The sequence below is a fragment of the Hylobates moloch genome, unplaced genomic scaffold (assembly GCF_009828535.3).
Source record: "Hylobates moloch isolate HMO894 unplaced genomic scaffold, HMol_V3 SCAFFOLD_6, whole genome shotgun sequence".
Classification (NCBI taxonomy): domain Eukaryota; kingdom Metazoa; phylum Chordata; class Mammalia; order Primates; family Hylobatidae; genus Hylobates; species Hylobates moloch.
In genome coordinates this window covers 43,723,897-43,738,984 of record NW_026652281.1, presented here as the reverse complement: position 1 = coordinate 43,738,984, position 15,088 = coordinate 43,723,897, and positions in this window count along the sequence as shown.

The window sequence follows — 15,088 nt, the reverse complement described above, 5'->3', positions numbered from 1 at the left end:
AGTATTTTGAATATAAAGTGACAGCAGAAAATGGCATAGATTTCAATAACTTTAAGAACCAATCTTGCATTGTCTGAGTAAACTCTGGCTGGTGATTATTGAATAAGCATGTTTACCTGTGATTTTACACAGGAAAGGGTATCATTTCATAGCAAAATGAGGATCCATGAATTATAAAAAGAATTATTAATGTTTAAATAGCACATCCTAGGAACAGATCACCAACCTGGAAAGTTATTTTCTGCATTTTCAATTGAATGAAGTATTTGATTTTATTACAAAAAGGAAAAACTGAATTATTTTTAGACAAGTGTAAAAAATAAATTAACTCAAGACCCTTACTGTAATTTGAACATATTCAGAAAAACATTCATGTTATCTGAACTTCTCCGAGAAGGACACAAAAGGGGTCAAACTCTACTATGAGTTGCCATCCAAATTTACTATTTTCATGCCTATTTCTGACACCAATCAGCTGTCATAAATTAAAAAGAACTATTATGAAGTGAGCTTAGTAAGCAGCCTGCTGATGTATCTGAACATATTACCCAGGATTCTTATGCTAGGACAGAAAGTCAGATTAGATCTGCTATCAAGGACAATAAGAAATCTCAGCTAGCAAGACAGAGCCTCAAGTAGCATGGGTGTGTGTCCATTCAAGGAAATAGTTGTGTCAGGAAGGTTGGTAGCATAAGACTTAACTTAATAAAAAAAAACTTAATAAAAAAATCTTCAGACCCAGACTGGATGGGAAGCAAATCCAGTACAAGAATGCACATTAGGGCAGTGTATCACAAATTTGCTAATTGTCAGAATCAAATGAGACATTAATAAAAAGGAGAGATTGCTGAGTTCCACCTAGATATACTCAATTAGTTAATCCAAATAAAGGAACTTCTACAATCTGTGTTGTTAACAAACATCATAGATGATTCTGCAGATTGGTTAAGTAAAGGTCACTATCCTCAAAGTACTAAAATACAAATTATTCATTCATTGATTTATTCAAAAAATGTTTCTTGAAAAGTAATATGTGCTTTTAAAGTAAGTTTCTTGGTATAACTGATGGTTGTCTTTGTAAACAGAACAACTCATTCCTAAAAACTTGACTTGTAAAATTGATCCTTAATCTGTTGAACTAATATAATAAAAAACAGATTCAACATTTAAATTCAACCCACCAATCTTACTAATATCTCCAATAATTTAATATAATTTAATTATCACTGTTAAGTAGAGTTTAGTAATTTGTGATTTACATATAATTTTATCAGCATTTATTATTTTAATAACTTGCATCTTTTTAGGTCCTTTAATTGTTTGACTAACCTAGTAAACTCTGTCAAGAACTTAAATAGCTCACAGATTCTAATAAATTAAGCTTAAAAATATTTAACTGTGATTGTTTTTGCAAATTTAGTGTAAAGTTACCTTTAAAACTTCAACTCAGTGACTAAAGCAATTACTTAATTACAAACTCTAAAATGGAATCACAATTTTCTATGAGAAATTATTTGAAGCAATTAAGTCCGAATATAATAAGTATATAAAATGTGTTGATAAACTTTAAATACAAATATGAATACCACAATTTTATGCATTTGATTTGTTTTATCACTCTATTTAATTCTAAACTTCCTGAATCACTAAAGAGATAATTACAAAATCAAAAAATTTGATGATAATATCTCAAAAAATGTCATTACAGTGTTCCCTAGCTGAGTTGCATATCAATCAGAGATCTGGGCTGGAAAGAAGGAATTTGAGTTAGGATTGTTTGAGCCTCTTCTAGAGTCACTAAAATGAAGACTATATAATAACAAAGGTGTTGGTTCTTGGGCCACATCTGTATATTGAATTTAACTATTACTTGATTTTCCGATCTCATTTCTGTTTGTAAATCTCTTATCCCTTCCTAAATTGTGTCAACACTTTATTTGATTTAACTAATCTATTTGCTTATTTTTTCTGAATTATTCTCAGGTTATTCCTGTTCATTTGATTGAAATCACAGCTATTTCAATGATAACCAGGTAGATTCTGTATGTTTCCTTCATATATAATGTCATAGCTTCTACTATTCTAATATGTTCAGGTTCTGTCCTTGGATGTAGAAATAGAAGCATCCAAAAGACAGACAAAATTCTTGCCATCACGCATGTTGCTTGATACTAGGAGAGAAAGAAAATAAAAAGTTAACACACACACAGACACACACACACACACACACCCTGCATATATTTAATAATTCCCAGATAGTGACAAAAGCCATGAAGAAAACAGTGTACAGTAAAGGGATAAAAGTGCCAGTTGGCAAGTGGGGGAAAGAGATATTATAAAGATGTTAGGGAAGATGACATATGCTGGGATCTGAATAATATGAAGAGTCGATTATAGTAAGATAAAGAGGCCAGATACAGAAACTGTCAAGGAGAGGATAGAAGAAAAGAAAAAGAAGGAAGGAAAGAAGAAAAAGAAAAAAAGAGAGGAACAAAATAATAAAGGGAGAAAGAGAGGAAAAGAAGGAAGGGAGGGAAAGAAAGAGGGAGTGGTAGAGAGGAGGGAACTAAAAAAGAGAGAGAAAAAAGAAAAGGAGGAAAGAAGGAAGGAAGGAAGGAAGGGAGGGAAGAAGGAAAGAAAGAAAGGAAAGATAGATGAAAGAAAGGAAAAGAAAGAAGAAAGAGGAAGAAAGAAAGAAAGGAAAAGGAAGGAAGGAAGAAGAAGAAAGAAAGAAAGAGAAAGAAAAAGAAAGAAAGAAAGGAAGAGAAAGAAGCTACTGCTCCAGTTGCCAGATCTTAGTTTAAAAGTGGGAGTTTATGGCCAGGGCAGCGTAAGAGTCCATTTAATTATCATCAATGTACTGATTAATTCCAGATACGTACTTTCAGCTGTGCCCTCTACCAGATCCAGTCCATGCAGCTTCCCAGAAGTTATCAGTCTCCTGTTCCCTGGGTCTCAACCTCTTGTTCAAAGGAGAAACTCAGATACTTCAGCTAACTTGCTGCCTCAGTTTCCCAAGGTATGAATTCTTGACTTCACCACAGTGTTTTTAGACTCTATCTGTGGGAAAACACCATAGCTTGATCAGGCCCAGGCAAGACATTCTGGTGTCAGACAGTGTCAGTATCACAACCCAGAAAAGCAGTGCTAATTCTCTACTGGATGATGTTGGAGCAATGGGAGATAAAAGAAGGGATGGAGCAAGCAAAGAACTCTCCCTTCTCTTTCCAAGATGTGATAATTTCACATAGTCTATCTGTAAGAGTTCTTACCTTATTTGGTAAGGGGCTGCATTTTATTTGGAAGCTGAAGCTAGCTCACTTATGAATGTATTTGTTTTTGTTATTTTATTTTGTTTTTCTCTCACTCTTGCTAACTTGGAGTCTCCTCCAACTTTAAGATGGAATATTAGAGTTGGATTGCATACCTCTATGAAGGTGTTAAAGGCCACATTGCTGGTGGTAAGTGGTGTCGTATTGAACCTTATTATGTGTGGACAGTTCAATTATTAACATTTGAACCTTCAGTTAAGCAAAAGTGCAAGGCAAAATTCTGATAAAATATCTTTATCAGAACATTAATAACTATATAGGCTGTAGGATTTGGTAGTTTTTCTTAATGTTAGGCTAACTTCTGCTTTATGAGGAAGTGACTTATGAAACACCAATATTCCAACAAAGAACAACTTAAAATCTGCGTTAAACAACTACAAAAATAGTAACCCAGTTGAGGGACTTGGAGAGCTGCTTAGACAGGTAAGACTAGAGGAAACACACACTGGAGAAAAGGGAAACACAATAATAAGTCCAATGAACTGCGTATTGTTTTTGTTTTGGTGGTATTTTCTGATTCTTGCCTTCAGTCAAGAGTACACAATATGCTCAATAAGCCCCCAGAGAGAATGGCTGCTGAAACACTAATAATCAATTAGCATTTTAGGAAATCAGAAAGGGATAGAGACAAAATTTGGAATTTGAGGCTCCCTGAATTTGACGCATCTAGAATTTGAGATACTGAGGTTCCAGAAATGAGGAAAGAACAAAGAAGGCTGAATTCAGCATCCATTTTACTCTCCAAACATTAATGACAGAACAGTCTGAGAAGCTGCATGGAGTTTTAATCAGTTTCATGGTGTGGATGAGACAAAGCACTGGAATTCAGGAGTCAATCAGGAGTCCAGCAAGATTCCTCAGGCTCTTTGTTGGAATTTCAGAAGTGGAGATGAACGAAAGGCAAACCAAGCCTTATGCAAACTTTAAAGCAGCCTTTGGAAAAGCAAAGTCCCTGAACAAGTTGAGGAGATTTATGATTATAGCGCCTGCTAGAGGAGAGGATAATCATCTCTACAGGAAGATGGCATCATCCAGAGCACCTACGATTATCCACACATAACGTTGGCATTCAATAATCAAAACAAACACTTGATAGAAAGAATATTAAGCAAAGTGAGAGAAAAAAAAAAGAAACACAGAAAAAGAAAATTTATCCCCAGGCCCCACATATTAGAGATATCAGACGCTAACATTTAAATATTTGTGAATTAAATAAGTAGATGAAAAGATGAGTAATTTCACCAGAGTTGAAATCTATATGCCGGGTGTGGTGGCTCACACTTGTAATCCCAGCACTTTGGGAGGCTGAGGCAGGCAGATCACATGAGATTAGGAGTTCGAGACCAGTGTGGCCAACATGGTGAAACCTCGTCTCTACTAAAAATACAAAAATTAGCTGGGCACTTTGGTGCATGCCTGTAATCCCTTCTACTCGAGAGGCTGAGGTGGGAGAATCGCTTGAACCCAAGAGGCAGAGGTTGCAGGGAGCCGAGATTGCGCCACTGCACTCCAGCCTGGGTGACAGAGCGAGACTCCATCTCAAAAAGAAAAAGAAAAGAAAAAAAGAAATCTGTATAGTAGGATCAATAATGCAAAGGTAGGTAATAAAGGCAGATAGTAATAAAGTTAAAAGCAGGAAGGAGAATATTTTTTAAAATTTAGGAGCAACTCAATCGCTTGCTGTCATGTTAAAAATTCAGATTTTGATACATTGGCTCTGAAGTGGTGGCTGAGAATTTGTATTTCTAACCAGCTCACAGTGATGGTAAGACTGCTTATCTAAGGACCTTCACTTAGGATAACAAAATTCTCAGGCTTTGTATTGCTTAAGAGCAATTAGAAGCATGAATTTGTATTTAACTATAAGTGAAGGATGCATAGTTTAATATTCAAAGTAGCTATTAAAAACTTGTAATATATAACAGGCTAATAGAAAAGAAAAATTGAATAATTTTTAAAATGCTTCAGTACTTAAATAAAAGAAAGAAGAAGAAAACCTTAAAACAAGTGTGATGAAAATAAGGTAAATTGGGAGATGGCAAATATAAACCCAAATATATCAGCAATTGCATTAAAGGTTAAATATATGATGATCCAATTGAAAGGCAAATATTTTTATGAACATTGTTTTAAAAGCAACTTGAATAGAAAGATAGAGAAAGGATGTAGAAGGTATTCCAAGAAACCATGACCAAAAGAAAGAAAAAAAAAAAAGAGCAGCAAAATTAACTTTAAAATCAGAATAACTACTAAAGATAAAGTGGGATTTATGATGAAAAGGACAATCCATCAAAAAGATACACGAACACTAAATGTATATGTACCTATTATCACTATTTCAAAATATGTAAAAGGAAAATTGACAACATAAATATCAGAATTCATAAATCTATGTGTGTGTGTGTATATATATATATATATATATATATGAGGCTAAAATATAACCATCTCAGTAATCAATAGAAAAATTAAACCAAAAATTTTAGCAAATAGGAATATGGACCTAAATGATTAGCAAATTTGTCACAATTGACAGGCAGAACACATTGTACCAACAACAATCTTTTTAAGTGCATATTATATTTTTAACAAAATTAATAATGTCTTATGTAATAAATCAACTCTCAACAAAGTTAAAAATATTTAAATCAATTAGAATATATTCTGACCATTGTGGGATTTAAGAAAGGGATCTATAAAAAATGATAACTAGAAAATTCACATACTGGAAATTAAGTAATATAATTCTAAATAACTCATGGGTACAAAAGGAAAGCATAATGGAAATTAGAAAATGTTTGCATGAAATGTTAATGAAAATTGGCGTATCAAAATTCATAAAATTCAGTTAAGACAGCACATAGAGAAAGTGTCTAACTTTATAGTAGAAAATGTTAAAATGTGTAGTACATATTAAAAAAGAAGAAAGACAAATAGACAACATATGCATACCTCTCAAGAAGTCAGAAAAGAAAATGCGTTAAGAGCAAAGAGAAAAAGTAAAGCAAAAATAGGATGAAAAATGAAATAGAAAACAATTAAGTAGAACGCACATAATAGAAGAAGGATACAAAAAGAAAAATGAAAGGTTAGACTCAACAATATCAGGAATTATAAACAAACACCACCACAATAAATATGTCAGGTGTGAAAAAGGCTGAGAATTTCTGAATAATTTTATGCAGTCATTTGAAAATTTAGATGAAAAAGGTAAATTCCTAGACAAATAAACTTCCTAAAACTAACTACATGCAAAATATTAGATATTAAAATCTGAGTAATCATTATCTGATCAGTAAATAATTTACATTTTTTTAAAACAAACAACTTTGCCACAAAAACATCTGCCTCAAATGGCTCTATTTGTGAGTTATTTCCAACATTCAAGATTACTGATGTTGTAAATGTTTCTTTAGCTATTAAAAAATATACATTTTCAAAAGAATTTTCACTGATTTTATGAAGCCAGCATGATGCTCCTTAAAAAAATGGCGGCCAATCTTTCTTATGAACAGAGACAAGAAAACAAATAAAATATTAGTATAGGAGATACCCATTTAAGAACAGTCATTAAGGATTAAGGTTGGTTTGTCCTAGGAATTAAGAGTATATTAAAATTAGAAATCTAATAAAAATAAAGACTACAGGAGAAAAACACGATTATTTAAATAGATGCAAAAATGCATTGGTTGAAATCCAATAATCAATGTGATAAAACTTGTCAGCAAAGTGATAATAATTTTTTTATGAAGCCCATTACCAAAAAATTTCCAACTAACATTATGCTTAATGATAGTTAATACAAAAAAATGAGTTAGAAGAATATTGAAAAGATTCTACCATCAAACTAGGAGAATTAAAGGAATGTATTAAAATGGCAATTATTCTAGCTACTTGGAAAGGCCACACATCTTTAAAAAAATCTGTTTTCTTATCAAATTTTTATTTATTTATTTTCTTTCTTTTTTTATTATTATACTTTAGGTTTTAGGGTGCATGTGCACAATGTGCAGGTTTGTTACATATGTATCCATGGGTCATGTTGTTTTGCTGCACCCATTAACTTGTCATTTAGCATTAGGTATATCTCCTAATGCTGTTCCTCCCCACTCCCCTGCCCCACAACAGTCCCCGGAGTGTGATGTACCCCTTCCTGTGTCCATGAGTTCTCATTGTTCAGTTCCCACCTATGAGTGAGAACATGCGGTGTTTGGTTTTTTGTCCTTGCGATAGTTTACTGAGAATGATGGTTTCCAGCTTCATCCATGTCCCTACTAAGGACATGAACTCATCATTTTTTATGGCTGCGTAGTATTCCATGGTGTATATGTGCCACATTTTCTTAATCCAGTCTATTGTTGTTGGACATTTGGGTTGGTTCCAAGTCTTTGCTATTGTGAATAGTGCCGCAATAAACATACGTGTGCATGTGTCTTTATAGCAGCATGATTTATAGTCCTTTGGGTATAAACAGAGCCCTCAGAAATAATGCCACATATCTACAACTATCTGATCTTTGACAAACCTGACAAAAACAAGAAATGGGGAAAGGATTCCCTATTTAATAAATGGTGCTGGGAAAACTGGCTAGCCATATGTAGAAAGCTGAAACTGGATCCCTTCCTTACACCTTATACAAAAATTAATTCAAGATGGATTAAAGACTTAAATGTTAGACCTAAAACCATTAAAATCCTACAAGAAAACCTAGGCAATACCATTCAGGACATAGGCGTGGGCAAGGACTTCATGTCTAAAACACCAAAAGCAATGGTAACAAAAGCCAAAATTGACAAATGGGATCTAATTAAACTAAAGAGCTTCTGCACAGCAAAACAAACTAGCATCAGAGTGAACAAATTTTTATTTATTTATTTATTTTTAACTTTTATTTGAAGTTCAGGGGTACAAGTGCACAAGTGTTACATAGGTACACTTTTGTCATGCGGGTTTGTTGTACAGATTATGTCAAAATCCAGGTCTTAAGCCTAGTACCCATTAGTTATTTTTCCTGATCCTCTCCCTCCTCCCACTGTTCACCCTCCAAAAGGCCCCAGTGTGTATTGTTCCCCTCTACATGTCCATGTTTTCTCATTATTTAGCTCCCACTTATAAGTGAGAGCATGCAGTATGTGGTTTTCCGTTCCTGCTTTAGATTGCTAAGGATATGGCCTCCAGCTTCATCCATGTCCCTGCAAAGGAAATGGTTTCATTCTTTTTATGGCTGCATAGTCTTATCAAATTTAAAGTAAGTAATTCAATGTTATTGAGTATAGTCACCGTGTTGTACCTTATATCCCTAGAACTTATTCATCTTATAACTGAATGTGATTACCCTTTAACCAACATCTCCCCGTTCCCTCTTCCTCCCCATGCTAGGTAACCACCGTTCTACTGTCTGTCTTTATGAGTTTGCCTTTTTTAGAGTTCACATGTAAGTTAAGAACATACAGTATTTGTCTTTATGTGCCTGGCTTTTTTTACTTAGCACAGTGACCTCCAGGTCCATTCATGTTGTTGCAAATGGCAGGATTTTTTTCTTTTTTATAGCTAAATAATATTCCACTGTGTTCTGTGTTTGTGTGTGTGTGTGTGTTTGTTTGTGTAAATATAAAATTTTCTCTTTCCTTTCATTCATTAGTGGATACTTAGATTGTATCTATATTTTGGCTATTGTGCATAATATTGCAGTAAATATGAGGGTGCAGATATCTCTTCTCTTCAAGATACTGATTTCATTTTCTTCAGATGTATACCCAGAAGTGAAACTGTGAGATCAGATGGTAATTAATTTGATTGTGGTAATCATTATGCCATGTATATGCACATAATATCATGTTATACACTTTGAATATGAAAACTGTTTTCCAATAAATACAGTCTGTGTGTGTGTGTATATATATATAGGAATATATATAATAGATATATAAATATATAATGGAAGTTTATATATATAACTTTTCCATTATATATTTATATATATATATCTTTTCCACTATATATATATACATATATATATATATACGTATAATAATTTTAAATCCACGTCTGTCAGAAGTTGTATGCCAAAAATAAACTCCAGAAATGATAACTTCTCTGAGATAAAGACTGAGTAGTTCTACCTTGCATCTCATACCACAAAGCAAGAGGCGGGGTGCTTTGTGGTCTTTCTGGACTTTGCACATAGCATTTACAACACTTGGGAATGCAACTCCTACTTCAGAGCTTGAAAAGGCTTTTGCTACAGAGCATACTGCTTAGTCAGTTGGACGTGAGATATCAGTGGTGCTGGAGGTATACCTGGTTGATAAGAAAGTTGCAACTTGCAGACAAAACCCTTACTATTGTGGAGAGCAAATGTCTTCTTAGCTGAAAACTGTGTTTCATTAGGAGGGTAGGGGAGGAAGCTCCTGACACGCTATGGAGCCTTGGGCTTTAGTAGAGAGTCAGCTCCTGACAATGGAACACCAAATGACGATGACATGTCATTACATAACTGACATTTTCTATAATGACCCAGCTGTAGTCAGAAACACATGCTTATAAGGTCAGGTGAGTACAGTTTCAATTAATTGTTGTATGAAAGTAATACATTTCAATGTGGGCTCAAGTAAAACAAATTACATCAACAGTTGTACCAGATTCCCCTATTACTTGCTTCTGTTGCACCAGTGCTTACCCTTCATCTCATGTGTGGGCACATGGCAGGTGAGGGGTTGCATTATTTACAACTGACTCATAGGAGAGAGAATAACCTAGTGCTAATTCATAATGGATTAAAGAAATATATTGGCATTAGTTGCAAATGGACTTTTCCCTCATTGCAACCTGACTCAGGAGAAGCCCTGATGAATACTGGTGAATAGAAACAATTCACATGGGCCGACCTGTGAAGAGCATATAGAGATGTCCAAAATTAAAGTCTTGGTTTTGTTCTCCCAACTTTGTCATCATCCCTCACCTCCACCCCATGCCCCTATTATTCTTCATCTTAGTAAGTATCTCCACAATTTTTTAATTCTATTGGCCAAGAAGCTTGGAGATATATTTGAGTCCTCCCTTCCTTTATATCTCACATCTACATCATTTACAAATTGCATTTGACGCTACTTTCAAATCTAATTACTTGCCCACATTTTTACTTTGATCATCTTTCACATGGGCTACTTTGCTTTCTCTGCTTCCTTTCCTGCTTCTGCTTCTGTGTGCTATTTTCTACACCAGAGGTACAGTAGTATTTTTTAAAAAACTGCACCATGTCGTGCCATTTGTGCAATAGAATCTGGTCTCTTTTTTTGAGACAAAGTCTCGCTCTGTTGCCCAGGCTGGAGTGCAGTGGCGCAATCTCTGCTCACTGGAAGCTCCGCCTCCCAGGTTCAAGCCATTCTCCTGCCTCAGACTCCCGAGTAGCTGGGACTACAGGTGCCCGCCACCACGCCTGGCTAATTTTTTTGTATTTTTAGTAGAGATGGGGTTTCACCGTGTTAGCCAGGAGAGTCTCGATCTCCTGACCTTGTGATCTGCCCGCCTCAGCCTCCCAAAGTGCTGGGATTACAGGCGTGAGCCACCATGCTGGCCAGAATTTGGTCTCTTTAAAAATTTACCCAAGTCTTTTCTGTAGCATAGAACCCTAAATTTATTGTTTCCTGGAAAAGTCTTTTCCTCTTAGTCGCATTTTCTGTTGCAGCCATTCTGACCTTCTTTTTCTCAAGTATTTCGAGCATGTTCCTAAATTAGTTGCCTTTGATATTCTTCCACCAAATATTTCCCTTTTGTTTCCTCAGTTCCTTCTGGTCTCTGTTTAATGAGGACTTCAGAGAATGAATTTTTTGACCACCTGTCAAAAATATCCACCTATCACTCTTCATCTCTTACTCTTAATTTTGAGTATATGAAGCTTAACTGCTTCACATAACTTGTTATTATGTCATGTAATAGAGTGTGTTCAGTTGTTTATTATGTGTCTTCATTAAAGATTAGCATGGCAAGGATTTATCTCACTTTTAACTATTGTATCTCAAGTTCAGTTCTGTTCCACTCATAATCAGTAATAAAAATGTTTGAGAAATTAATGATTTAAAAAATGATTTGTATTTATTTTAAAGTTTGTCATGAAGTTATGGGCCTAATATTCATTACACTGACCTTTACTGGCAAGTCTGATCTCAGTATTTCAATCAAAAGCACCTAGATGAAATATTGAGATCAATATAATTAGTGGGATCAAGGAGTCAGAGGATTTATACTGGTGGCTAGTAAAATAATTGAAATTTGTAAAATGTCTATTATCCATCATAAGCACCATATATTTTTGACTTAAGAAAAATACCTGTATTCTTAAAAAAGTTAGAGTGATGAATAGTTACATATGCATCTCTTGGTATCTTGTGTTAATTATTTATTTGTTGTTGCTCACTTCATCCCCCACCCCTTGCACCCCAAGTATAAGTTTCTTGGGAACAGTTAGCTTGTACAACTTGTGAATTTAAAAAGTGTAACAGCATTGGGTACATTTGGTTATTAAATATTTGATAAGTGAATGACTAAATTCACAGTAACCAATTAGTATTATATATTTTTTGGTGGATTCAATTTTGTGATTTCCTTTTGATTGGGGCACTTAGCTCATTTATATTTAAGGTTAATATTTTCATGTGTGAATTTGATCCTGACGTCATGATGCTAGCTGGTTATTTTGCACACTAATTGACGCAGTTTCTTCACAGTGTCATTGGTCTTTGCAGTTCATTGTGTTTTTGCAGTTTTTCCTTTCTGTATTGAGTGCTTCCTTTAGGAGCTCTTGCAAGGCATGCCTGCTGGTGATGAATTCCCTCAGCATTTGCTTGTCTGAAAAGGATTTTATTTCTCCTTCACTTATGAAGCTTAATTTAGCCAGATAAGAAATTCTGGGTTGGAAATTCTTTTCCCTTTTCTTTTTTTTCTTTTTCTTTTTTTTTTTTTTTTTTTTTCTGAGACAGAGTCTTGCTCTGTTGCCGAGGCTGGAGTGCAGTGGCATGATCCTGGCTCACTACAACCTCTGCCTCCCAGGTTCAAGCAATTCTCCTGCCTCAGCCTCCTGAGTAGCTGGGATTACAGTCGCACACTACCACGCCCAGCTAATTTTTGTATTTTTAGTAGAGATGGGGTTTCACCATGTTAACCAGGCTAGTCTCGAATTCCTGATCTCAAATGATCCACCCATCTCGGCCTCTCAAAGTGCTGGGATTACAGGCGTGAGCCACCATGCCGGGCTGGAAATTCTTTTCTTTAAGAATGTTGAATATTGGCCCCCACTCTCTTCTGGCTCATAGAGTTTCCGCTGAGAGATCTGCTGTTAGTCTGTTGGGCTTGCCTTTGAAGGTGACCTGGCCTTTCTCTTTGGCTGCCCTTAACATTTTTTCCTTCATTTTAACCTTGGAGAATCTGAGGATTATGTGTCTTGGGGCTGATCTTCTCACTGAGTATCTTACTGGGGTTCTCTGGATTTTCTGAGTTTGAATGTTGGCCTGTCTTGCTAGGTTGGGGAAGTTCCACTGGATGATATCTAGAAGTGTGTTTTCCAACTTGGTTCCATTCTCCTGTCACTTTCGGGCACCCCAATCAGTGATAGGTTTGATCTTTTTCCATACTCCCATAGTTCTTGGAGGTTTTGTTAGTTCCTTTTCATTCTTGTTTCTCTAATGTTGTCTGCCTGCCTTATTTCAGCAAGATAGTCTTCGAGCTCTGATATTCTTTCTTCTGCTTGGTCAATTCAGCTATTGATACTTGCGTTTGCATCAAAATTTCTTGTGCTATGTTTTTCAGCACCATCAGGTCATTTATGTTTCCCTTTAAATGAGATATTTTAGTGAGCAGCTCCTGTAACCTTTTATCATGTTTCTTAGCTTCTTTGCATTGGGTTAGAATGTGCTCCTTTAGCTCAGCAAAGTTTGTTATTACCCACCTTCTGAGGCCTACTTCTGTCAATTTTTCCATCTCATCCTCTATCCAGTTCTGTGCCCTTCCTGGAGAGGTGTTGTGATCATTTGGAGGAAAAGAGGCACTCTGGCCTTTTGAGTTTTCAGCATTTTTTCGTTGATTCTTTCTCATCTCCATGACTTTGTCTAGTTTTGATCTTTGAGGATGCTGACCTTTGGATGAGGTTTTCATGGGGACTTTTTGTTGATGCTGCTGTTGTTGCTTTCTGTTTGTTTTTCTTTCAACAGTCAGGTCCCTCTCCTGTAGGGCTGCTGCAGTTTGCTGGGGGTTCATTTCAGGCCCTATTCATCTGGGTCCCTCCCACACCTGGAGATTTCACCCTAGGAGACTGGAGAACACCAAAGATGGGTTCCTGCTCCTTCCTCTGGGTCTCTGTCCTTGAGGGGCACCAACCTGATGCCAATAGGAACATTCCTGTATAAGGTGTCTGGTAAGCCCTGTTGGGGGGTCTCACCCAGTCAGGGGCATGGGATCCAGGACCCATTTAACAAAGAACTTTGGCTGTCTGTTGATGGAAGGGGTGTCCTGCGCTGGGGGAAAACCAACTCACCTGGGCTGCCCAGATTCCTCAGAGCTAGCAGGGGGAAAGACTAAGTCTGCTGGTCTGAAAAGACCATGCCCACCCATCCCTTTAGGGGCTTAGGCCCAGGGAGATCAGAGTTCTGTCCCTAAGCCCCTGGCTGGAGTTGCTGGAGTTCCAGCAGGCCTAGGGAACATCCCACCCAGTGAGAGGGGATGGGTCAGGGTTCTGCCTAAAAGGCAGCCTGGCCAGGATCTGCCACAGCTAGTGTGCTGTGCTGTGGGGAATGCCTCTTGGGACCAAGCCATCCAGTGTCCCAGGCTCAAGCAGGGGCAAAACAGCTGCCTGGAGCTGTAGAGATGGCTGTCGCCTTTCCCTTCTGGGAGTTCAGTGTCTGAGGCAGCTAGCAGCTGCAGTGATGGCTGCCATCCCTCTCCTGGGGATCTTGGTTTTCTTAGGCAGCAGGCAACTGCAGTGATGATGGCTGCCACCCCTCCCCCAGGGAGCTCAGTTGGCTTAGGCAGCAGCCACAGTGATGATGGCCACCCCTCCCCCTGGAACTCCATAGTCTTAGGCAGACTCCAGCTGAGTGGCTGTTGAGAATCTGCATGGCTCTATGGTTGGGACTCAAGGCCCTGAGGATGTGGGCTCATGAGTGGGATCTTCTGATCCACAGGTTGCACAGATCCATGGAAAAAGCACGGTATCACAAGCTGGGTGGCATGCTCACTGACCACCTCCTGTGGCTGTGTTTGGGGGCTCCCTTTGCCCCGTGTGACTCTCAGGTGAGGTGATGCACCACCCTGTTTTTCCTTGCTTTCTGTGGGTCATGCCAACCTCCTAGTCAATACTAATGATAGAACCTGGATACCTCCATTGCCGGTGCAGGATTCACATGCTGTTTTGGTTCTTCTCAGGTGGAAGCCTCCCACTGGAGCTGTCCCCATGATTTCCTTTCATATACCTCCTTCAATGTCCATCATTGCATCATTCATGATAATATAAAAAGCAGAAAACCAAGGTTAATAATTGTGTTTCTTGGTAAACTAAACCAGTGCAGATTTATTTTTCTTTTCATTCAAACAAAAATGATCTTATTTTTAGCTTGAGGATTATTTAATTGCCTTCTCTTTCTTTTGAAATGTATTATCGATAGAATTTAACTTATATTTAACAGAGGGCACTCTCTGCTCTTTTTACAGCTGAGGCTGCATTAATTTACCCAAGAGCATCTTGGTAGTACTGGTACTTAAACTTC